General features: G+C 47.6%; 1 long non-coding RNA gene across 1 annotated transcript; it reads left to right on the top strand.

Annotated features, from left to right (window-relative positions):
- Positions 1-545: 545 nt before the first annotated feature.
- LOC128126644 (uncharacterized) lies at positions 546-2,612 on the top strand. Its single transcript, XR_008224609.1, has 3 exons — positions 546-654; positions 1,187-1,252; positions 2,252-2,612. It is a non-coding gene; the product is annotated as an uncharacterized LOC128126644 (long non-coding RNA).
- The last annotated feature ends 7,339 nt before the right edge of the window (positions 2,613-9,951 follow it).

Here is a 9,951-nt window from a genome sequence, read left to right as displayed (position 1 = left end):
ATGGACTTAGAGACCTTATCAAATAGTCTCCCATTTGGATAAGTCTAATAACTATAGTTGTAAATATAACTTCAGGATTCGGCTAGCAATCGTGGCTCTTAAATGCCTTTGTCGAATTTAGACGTACCATTTTAGATAAGTGAGCATAGAATCCTCTCTTCTCAAGATATCAGGCAGAAAAACACATGGAACACAGTCAATCTTATTGTCTAGCAATTTGTTTCCCGATTTCCAATTTGTTTGACATAGAACTGTAACAGCCCGGAATCTCAGGTATTATTAAAATTATGTTTTTGGGGTGGTTTAAGAGGGGACTCGGCGAGTTGGAGCCTAGACTCGCCGAGTAGGATCGCAGACTTGGTCGCGGGTCCGCGACTGGACTCGACGAGTCCAGATATGGACTCGGCGAGTCGACGCTGTTCAGCAGAAACCCTAACCGTTCAGTTTGGATCGTATTTAAAGCCTCTTAGGCCGTCATTTTCAATCTTTTGGTCGATTGAGAAGAACCCTAATCGTTGTGGACGTCTGGAGCAGGAGAGAAAGCTTTTGGAACTTGGAAGAATTGGTTAGGCAAGAAGAAGAGGGATTTGGCTAAAAGAATATCAAGGAGAATTGAGACCTGAGATTTGGGGGACACAGAGAGTGCGTTTTCAGGTAATACTCGGACCAATTCTGTTATTTTGATGTGTATGTAAGTTTAGGGTTTATGAAACCCATTTAGTGATTTGATGGGTTATGATGTTGTTACCCAAACGTTTTTACCCCAGTAATGAGATGCTTAGACGTCCAGAGGGTCCCATGGTTGTATATTGTTGGACCATACGTAATTCAGGAAGCAGTTACTCGTCTGCATGGCATGGACTCGCCGAGTTGTTCTTCAGACTCGGCGAGTAGCTTGAAGATTTACTGGGACTCGCCGAGTTGTTCATCAGACTCGGCGAGTGGAGTCGGGGTGGCCCCGCGATTCTTCCACGAGGACCTCGTCGAGTCAAGAGGAATACTCGACGAGTAGAAAGGGAATATTCAGGAATTTGTGAGGACGACTAGACTCGCCGAGTCGCCATGGGACTCGCCGAGTCCGGTCGAGCTGACCGTTGACCGTTGACCAGAGTTGACCTAATTCTGACTTCTTAGGGATAGTCACACTTAGAAGAGATAAGTATTAATGAGTCATGTAATGTTATAGGGAGGTTGTAGCTCGTCGGTTGTGCACGAGTCATTTCAGGAGTTGCTAGCTTTCAGCATATACGAGGTGAGTCTTCTCACTATACTGTACCCGGAAGGGTTTGACTGTGTGACCGGAAGGTCAGATATGATATGTGATATGTATGCTATATGTGGTAAGTTAATCGTTATGTATGCTATGTATGATATGTGGGCCGGAAGGCGATTATGTTATGGGCCGGAAGGCGTTGTAATGAGGACCGGAAGGTCAGGGCCTGGAAAGGCGTATGTGTGTAAGTGTATATTGGGGAACTCACTAAGCATTTATGCTTACAGTTGTTGTGCATGTATTTCAGGTACTAGCGAGGACCGTGGGAAGGCGCCGGCATGATCGATACACACTGAAGATGGTTTTTATGATCTTGGGATTTGAATAATTGTATTGGCTGAATAATTAACTAGTTATGCCTTGTTCTTAATGGAAATAATTGTGTTTTAAAAATGAAAAAAAAATTGTTTGAAAAATTTGAGTTGTTACAATTGGTATCAGAGCCTTGGTTTGAGGGATTCGGGTGCACCTTTGGGGGTAACTGAACTCAAACCGAGGATTTGAGGAAACTTTTCAAATAAAGGCATAAACTTTTGTAAATGGTTTTGTGGTAAGCAAGAAAGAAGCAGTGTGTACGATCAGTCAGCGCCCGAGCGGTAAAGATCCCCAAAATACCTTACAATATTATATGATATGAATTGTTATGCATGCTAGAAGACTAGGTATTCATGATAGGACTAGAGTGGCCTGATTTGTGATGCCTTAGTCTAGGGAAGTTGCTTATATGAGATGCTTTGCTAGTATGCGGGTAGATAGAGCGTATCAGAAGTAGAGTACTCACTATCTGGAGTTTGGGGAGGAGGACTTGGGATGAACATTGATGCGGTGTGGTCGGTAGTATTGGGCCCGTACTACCGAGGACACCGGGTCAGTGGGAGGCCCAAGTAAGAATCCCTGGATATCTGGGACTGAGTAGGGTTGCGTGTCGAGTACGATTATACTTGGTAGAATCTCTGATAGTTTTATGTTGTATTTCAGAGATATCATGGTTAGACCGCGGCACGGGGCAAGTACGAGCGGTGTGAGTGACGAGGATATTCGTCAGATGATCCATGAGGAGGTGGCGGCGGCGATCCGGGCTGAGATCCCGGAGATGTTTGGGTCTATCAAGACCACCCTGATGGAGACGTTCGACGAGCGGTACGCCGCATTGACTGAGGCTGCAACCGCTGCAGCTACCGCAGCTGTGGCCGCTGCTAGGCCACAGGGGGGTGATTCACTGCTGTTCCGAGAGTTCAGCAACACGAAGCCACCAGAGTTCGATGGGACGCAGGATCCGATTGCTGCGATGAGGTGGACCGCAGATATAGAGGGGTGCTTCTACACTTGTTCATGCCCGGAGCACCTGAGGGTACGGTTCGCTTTGAACCAGCTCCGTCTGGGAGCAAAGGACTGGTGGAAGTTCGTGACGGCGAACTTCACTTTGGCAGAGACTGCGGCAGTGACATGGGAGGGGTTCACTACCATGTTCAGGGAGGAGTACGTTCCCCCGGTGGAGCGGGAACGATTGGTTCAGGAGTTCTTAACCCTCAAGCAGGGTACTGATTCGGTGGCGGCGATCACGCGGAAGTTCCATGAGAGGGCGATGTTTTGTCCCGAGCTGGTGGCCACAGAGCAGGCTCGGATGAGCCGGTACTTGGGTGTTCTGAGGAGGGAGATCCGGGAGTTTGTGTCAAACTCCACTTATCATACTTTTACTGAGCTTCAGGCGAATGCCAGGAAGCGTGAGATCGAGTTGGAGACTCAGGCCAGGGAGGAGGCCGAGTCTCAGCAGGCAGACCGGCGGCCGGCTCAGTCTCAGCCGGCAGCCAAGCGGATCAAGTCCGCCGATTCGAGGACGGGAGGTTCGAAGAACCGCACTTGCGTAAAGTGCGGCAAGGGTCACGATGGGGCGTGTCGAGCCGGTGCCTGCTACAAGTGCGGCAAGGAGGGGCACATTGCTAGGGAGTGCCCCAAGGGGTTTATGGTTTGCTTCCATTGCAACCAGACCGGCCATCGAAAGTCCGAGTGTCCGCAGCTTCGTCAGGGATCTGCACCTATTGCCAGGACTACTGAGACTCGACCGGTGAAGGTCGAGGCCCCGAGGGCTCGTGGGAGAGCTTTTCAGCTGACTGCGGAAGAGGTCCGCGCTGCGCCCGATGTTGTGGCAGGTATGTTGTAATTCATGTAATTATTTTTAATGTCGATATGTTATGCTTATGTTATTATGCGCGTAGGTACTTTCCTTGTGAACTCGGTGCCTGCCTTAGTGTTATTTGACTCGGGTGCGAGTAGGTCCTTTGTGTCCTTGGCCTTTAGTCAGCATATTGGCGTTAGTCGTGAGTCGTTGAGTCGACCTTTGAGAGTCTCTATAGCTGACGAGAAGGTGATTTGTGCTACGGAGGTTCTTCGGGGATGTGTACTAGAGATCTTCGGGGTTGAATTCCCGATTGACCTGATTCCTATTGCGATGGGGGATGTCTGTGTCATCGTGGGCATGGACTGGTTGAGCCGATTCGGCGCTGTCATCGACTGTGAGCGCCAGTTGGTGACCATACGAGACCATAGTGGGGGAGTTCTTTCGGTGTACGGTGAGGGTACCCGTTCAGGATCAGCTTTTTGTTCGGCCGCTAGAGCGAGGCAGTGTCTACAGCAGGGCTGTAAGGGTTATGTGGCGTATGTGATGGATACGCGGGAGGTTTCCGAGAGACCGAAGTCAATTAAGGAGGTCCCTGTGGTGCGTGAGTTTTCAGATGTTTTTCCCGAGGAACTGCCGGGAGTACCGCCTGTGAGGCAAGTAGAGTTTAATATCGATCTGGTTCCGGGGGCAGCACCTATTGCTAAAGTGCCCTATCGTCTTGCACCTCCAGAGATGCAAGAGTTGTCCTCGCAACTCCAGGAGTTGCTGGGGAAGGGATTCATTCGGCCGAGCAGCTCGCCATGGGGAGCACCTATTCTGTTCGTCAAGAAGAAGGATGGTTCACACCGGATGTGCATTGATTACCGGGAGTTGAACAAGCTAACGGTCAAGAACCGTTACCCGTTGCCGAGGATCGATGATTTATTCGATCAGTTGCAGGGAGCGTCTTGGTTTTCCAAGATCGATCTGAGGTCAGGTTACCATCAGGTGAGAGTACGGGATGAAGACGTCCAGAAGACAGCGTTTAGGACGCGATATGGGCATTATGAGTTTGTGGTGATGCCTTTTGGACTCACCAATGCCCCGGCTGTGTTCATGGATCTCATGAACAGGGTATGCAGGCCGATGTTGGATCGGTCAGTGATCGTATTTATCGACGACATTCTGGTGTATTCGAGATCTAGAGAGCAGCATGAGGAGCACTTGAGGGAGGTCCTTGAGGTATTGAGGTCGGAGAAGCTTTATGCAAAGTTCTCCAAATGTGACTTCTGGTTGCGGGAGGTCCAGTTTCTAGGACATGTGGTTAATCAGAAAGGGATATTAGTCGATCCGGCCAAGGTTGAGGCGGTGATGAGTTGGGAGGTGCCGAAGTCACCCTCTGAGATCAGGAGTTTCCTTGGGTTGGCAGGGTATTATCGGAGATTTATCAAGGATTTCTCCAAGATCGCAGTGCCACTCACCAGATTGACCCGGAAGGGTGTTACATTCTCATGGGGGCCCGAGCAGCAGACCACCTTTGAGACACTTCGCCGGAGATTGTGCGAAGCCCCGGTATTAGCTCTCCCAGAAGGGATGGAAGATTTCGTGGTATATTGCGACGCATCGATTTCGGGATTGGGTGCAGTGTTGATGCAAAGGGGTCATGTGATAGCTTATGCGTCGAGGCAGCTGAAGCCTCATGAGGCGAGATATCCCACGCATGATTTAGAGTTGGGGGCAGTAGTGTTCGCTCTCAAGATTTGGCGTCACTACTTGTATGGGGTTCGATGTACGATATACACGGACCATAAGAGTTTGAAGTATTTGATGGATCAACCCAACCTAAATATGCGTCAGAGGAGGTGGTTGGATGTGGTCAAGGATTATGATTGTGAGATCCTGTACCACCCAGGCAAGGCTAATGTGGTAGCCGATGCATTGAGCCGCAGGGCGGAGAGCACTCCATTGCGAGATGTATGCTTGAGACTGACCGTGATGACTCCTGTATTGGATGATATTCGTAGGGCCCAGGCAGAGGCTGTGCGACCCGATATGCAGAAGAAAGAGCGGGTTGTGGGGTTAATCTCAGAGTTTGTCAAGGATAGTTGAGGCCTTATGACGTTTCAGGGTCGGATTTGGGTACCATTCGTGGGTGGTACGCGTATCACGTTGATGGAAGAGGCTCATAGATCGAAATTTTCGATCCATCCCGGTGCTACAAAGATGTATTTGGACTTAAGGAAGGAATATTGGTGGCCCTGTATGAAGAGGGACGTGGCATGGTTCGTTGAGAGGTGCTTGACCTGCCGTAGGGTTAAGGCTGAGCACCAGAGACCGCATGGCAAGTTACAACCATTGGAGATCCCCGAGTGGAAGTGGGAACAGATCACTATGGATTTTATCACCAAATTGCCAAGGACTGCTAGGGGAGCTGACGCAATTTGGGTGATTGTGGATAGGTTGACGAAGAGTGCACACTTCCTTGCCATCAGTGAGAGTTCTTCGGCGGAAAAGTTAGCGGAGATATACGTGAAAGAGGTGGTATCTCGGCACGGGGTGCCGATCTCGATTGTGTCAGACCGCGATGTGCGCTTCACTTCCAGGTTCTGGAAGAAATTCCATGAGGAGCTGGGTACTAAATTGCATTTTAGTACCGCATACCATCCCCAGACAGACGGTCAGAGCGAGCGGACAATTCAGACGCTGGAGGACATGCTCCGGGCGTGTGTGTTAGACTTCGAGGGTAGTTGGGATGCGTATTTGCCATTGGCAGAGTTTTCCTACAACAACAGCCACCATTCGAGCATTGGTATGCCGCCTTTCGAGCTGTTGTATGGTAGGAGGTGTCGGACTCCCATTTGCTGGGGAGAGGTGGGACAGAGAGTGATGGGCAGCACGGAGATCATACTCCAGACGACAGAGCAGATTCAGCAAGTGAGACAAAGGTTATTGACTGCCCAGAGCCGACAGAAGAGTTATGCAGACAGGCGCCGATCCGAGCTTGAATTTCAAGTCGGCGACTTCGTTCTCCTGAAGGTCTCTCCTTGGAAAGGAGTGATTCGATTCAGGAAGAGGGGCAAATTGGGGCCCCTGTATATTGGACCTTTTCGTGTGGTTGCAAGGATAGGCCGGGTAGCCTATCGGTTGGAGTTGCCAGCGGAATTGGGTCAGATCCATGACACTTTTCATGTATCGCAGTTGAGGAAGTGCATAGCCGATGAGTCGGCAGTGGTTCCATTGGGGGATATTCAGGTGGATGCGAGCCTGAATTACGCGGAGAGACCAGTGGCGATCAGGGATCGGAAGATCAAGGTTCTGAGGAACAAGGAAGTACCTCTGGTGTTGGTTCAATGGCAACACCGTAAGGGATCAGAAATGACTTGGGAACCGGAGCGCGAAATGCGGGAGCAGCATCCGGAGCTATTTGCAGAGAGAGACTTCGAGGGCGAAGTCTAATCCAAGTGGGGGAGAGTTGTAACAGCCCGGAATCTCAGGTATTATTAAAATTATGTTTTTGGGGTGGTTTAAGAGGGGACTCGGCGAGTTGGAGCCTAGACTCGCCGAGTAGGATCGCAGACTTGGTCGCGGGTCCGCGACTGGACTCGACGAGTCCAGATATGGACTCGGCGAGTCGACGCTGTTCAGCAGAAACCCTAACCGTTCAGTTTGGATCGTATTTAAAGCCTCTTAGGCCGTCATTTTCAGTCTTTTGGTCGATTGAGAAGAACCCTAATCGTTGTGGACGTCTGGAGCAGGAGAGAAAGCTTTTGGAACTTGGAAGAATTGGTTAGGCAAGAAGAAGAGGGATTTGGCTAAAAGAATATCAAGGAGAATTGAGACCTGAGATTTGGGGGACACAGAGAGTGCGTTTTCAGGTAATACTCGGACCAATTCTGTTATTTTGATGTGTATGTAAGTTTAGGGTTTATGAAACCCATTTAGTGATTTGATGGGTTATGATGTTGTTACCCAAACGTTTTTACCCCAGTAATGAGATGCTTAGACGTCCAGAGGGTCCCATGGTTGTATATTGTTGGACCATACGTAATTCAGGAAGCAGTTACTCGTCTGCATGGCATGGACTCGCCGAGTTGTTCTTCAGACTCGGCGAGTAGCTTGAAGATTTACTGGGACTCGCCGAGTTGTTCATCAGACTCGGCGAGTGGAGTCGGGGTGGCCCCGCGATTCTTCCACGAGGACCTCGTCGAGTCAAGAGGAATACTCGACGAGTAGAAAGGGAATATTCAGGAATTTGTGAGGACGACTAGACTCGCCGAGTCGCCATGGGACTCGCCGAGTCCGGTCGAGCTGACCGTTGACCGTTGACCAGAGTTGACCTAAGTCTGACTTCTTAGGGATAGTCACACTTAGAAGAGATAAGTATTAATGAGTCATGTAATGTTATAGGGAGGTTGTAGCTCGTCGGTTGTGCACGAGTCATTTCAGGAGTTGCTAGCTTTCAGCATATACGAGGTGAGTCTTCTCACTATACTGTACCCGGAAGGGTTTGACTGTGTGACCGGAAGGTCAGATATGATATGTGTTATGTATGCTATATGTGGTAAGTTAATCGTTATGTATGCTATGTATGATATGTGGGCCGGAAGGCGATTATGTTATGGGCCGGAAGGCGTTGTAATGAGGACCGGAAGGTCAGGGCCTGGAAAGGCGTATGTGTGTAAGTGTATATTGGGGAACTCACTAAGCATTTATGCTTACAGTTGTTGTGCATGTATTTCAGGTACTAGCGAGGACCGTGGGAAGGCGCCGGCATGATCGATACACACTGAAGATGGTTTTTATGATCTTGGGATTTGAATAATTGTATTGGCTGAATAATTAACTAGTTATGCCTTGTTCTTAATGGAAATAATTGTGTTTTAAAAATGAAAAAAAAATTGTTTGAAAAATTTGAGTTGTTACAAGAACTTAATCAAACACATCAATTTAGTTCTGACCGGGCCCGACACATAAGTCAAAACAAAATCATCGCAGGGCCCAAGATATCACTTTTAATCCTTCAAGGACAAAAAGGAACAAATAAACTTTGACTCATATGCTTGTACTAACTACTCGTCAAATCATACACAATAACACGTTTTATAACATCAAATTACTATTGCATTTCCGCACTATCAATGTACAACCAACTCATATTCAACAACTCATATCTCTTTGTTTGAAGATTATATGATATTATTGTCTCACGATCACTCGAGATAAATTCCATGAAGTGTTCCAAGTGAGTGTGGGTTAAATCCAATACTCATACCTGCACTCATGAATTTCATAGCAATGTGTAACAATTTCTGATAATCTACAAGCCAAATTCATGACAGTCTTGATTCAATGCCTACTTCCAAAGCATTTTGATTGTGGATGCTTTGAATAATCCAATTATTCTGGAAGTCAAAACATGCAAAATGAAACAATAGTAAACAATTGAGATAAGACAGTACCATACTAGTAAACAAAAAGCACCTTTTATTTAGGCATCAAATGTCAATTACAGTTTATCTATTACAAGTTTCAAAATAGGTATCTAATCATTAAAACTAATATCATCCTTCAGCCCAATACACCTCGCATGCTGTAAATGTGTAACCCTACTCAGTCACTTCATGAGGGGATCTGTTGGGTTCTCATCTAATGATACCCTCTTTGCCACGAGGAGTCCTTCTTCTATTCGATGTCTTATGAAGTGATATTTTATGTCAATGTGTCTGCATCTGCCATGATCCCTTGGTTCCTTGGCTAAGGCAATCGTACTTTTGTTGTCACTGAAAATCTCCATAGGCTCCTTTATAGCTGCTACAACTCCAAGGTCTCCGATGAAGTTCTTTAGCCATATCGCCTCCTTCGCCGCCTCGCTTACTACTATGTACTCTAATTCTCATGTTGAATCAGCTACAATCTCCTACTTGGAACTTTTCCAAGTAATTGCTCCTCCATTTAGGGTAAATACCCAGCCCAACTGCAAGATGAAATTTTCTCTTTTGGTCTAAAGGTTGGCGTCACTATACCTTGTCACTCATAAGTCATCTCTCCCACCGAGGGTAAGGACCTAGTCCTTAGTCCTTCGCAAGTACTTAAGAATGTTCTTCACCACAATCCAGTGAGCCTTACTAGGATTCCCCTGATATCTGCTGACCATGCTCAAAGCAAAGGCCACATCAGGGCGAGTACAAGTCATAACATACATGATCGAGCCAACAGAGGATGCATATGGTATTCGACTCATCTCAACTATCTCAGCCTCTGTACTCGGACATTGAGCCTTGCTCGGTCTGGCATTGTGCTGGATCGGCAAGTCATTTTTCTTGGACTCCTACATGCTGAACCATTTCAACACCTTTTCCAAGTAGGTACTTTGACTAAGTCTAATTAGTCTTTTACTCATGTCTCTCAATATCCTTATTCCCAGAATATAGGCAGCTTCCCCAAGGTCCTCCATAGTGAAACACTTCCCAAACCAGGCATTTACCTCCTGCAAGGTCAGGATGTTGTTTCCTATGAGAAGTATGTCATCCACATACAACACTAGAAAGCTAACTATACTCCCACTAGCTTTGACATATAC

Source organism: Lactuca sativa, chromosome 6 (genome assembly GCF_002870075.4).
Source record: "Lactuca sativa cultivar Salinas chromosome 6, Lsat_Salinas_v11, whole genome shotgun sequence".
Classification (NCBI taxonomy): Eukaryota; Viridiplantae; Streptophyta; class Magnoliopsida; order Asterales; family Asteraceae; genus Lactuca; species Lactuca sativa.
This window is presented reverse-complemented; position numbering and strand designations above follow the sequence as displayed.